Genomic DNA, 809 nt, shown 5'->3' on the forward strand with positions numbered 1-809 from the left:
GTGTTGTTATACACGATGCCCTCGAGCGGCCTTATAATTGAGGTGGTCGCGTGCACAGCGATGCCCCCGCCAATCGCATAACCAGCCATGTTTTCGACTCGCACGGCCCTTCACCCTTCAGCACGGTGGTCTCCGTTGGCACTTCGGCAACCAGCTCTTCGTCATGGGAAAACGTTTGTTGCACTGGCCCTCACGTCCCTTCTGCCGGCGGCGTGTTCCTGGCCTTAATTGGCTGGGTCGCGGTTCCGGCGCCGTTACTTTGAAAAAATTAGAGTGCTCAAAGCAAGCCTACGCTCTGAATACATTAGCATGGAATAACGTGATAGGAGTCTGGTCCTGTTCCGTTGGCCTTCGGGACCGGAGTAATGATTAATAGGGACTGTCGGGGGCATTCGTATTTCATTGTCAGAGGTGAAATTCTTGGATTTATGGAAGACGAACCACTGCGAAAGCATTTGCCAAGGATGTTTTCATTAATCAAGAACGAAAGTTGGGGGCTCGAAGACGATCAGATACCGTCCTAGTCTCAACCATAAACGATGCCGACCAGGGATCGGCGGATGTTGCTCTAAGGACTCCGCCAGCACCTTCTGAGAAATTAGAGTGTTTGGGTTCCGGGGGGAGTATGGTCGCAAGGCTGAAACTTAAAGGAATTGACGGAAGGGCACCACCAAGAGTGGAGCCTGTGGCTTAATTTGACTCAACACGGGGAAACTTACCAGGTCCAGACATAGTAAGGATTGACAGATTGAGAGCTCTTTCTTGATTCTATGGGTGGTGGTGCATGGTCGTTCTTAGTTGGTGGAGCG

At 51.4% G+C, this 809-nt stretch overlaps 1 pseudogene; it reads left to right on the forward strand.

Annotated features, from left to right (window-relative positions):
- Positions 1-617: 617 nt before the first annotated feature.
- The window catches only part of LOC149574516 (18S ribosomal RNA), a pseudogene marked incomplete at both ends in the record, with an annotated part of 691 nt that continues 499 nt past the window's right edge, over positions 618-809 (forward strand).

Source organism: Cupressus sempervirens, chromosome 2 (assembly GCF_028749045.1).
Source record: "Cupressus sempervirens isolate cs-2001-9-10 chromosome 2, ASM2874904v1, whole genome shotgun sequence".
NCBI classification, from domain to species: domain Eukaryota; kingdom Viridiplantae; phylum Streptophyta; class Pinopsida; order Cupressales; family Cupressaceae; genus Cupressus; species Cupressus sempervirens.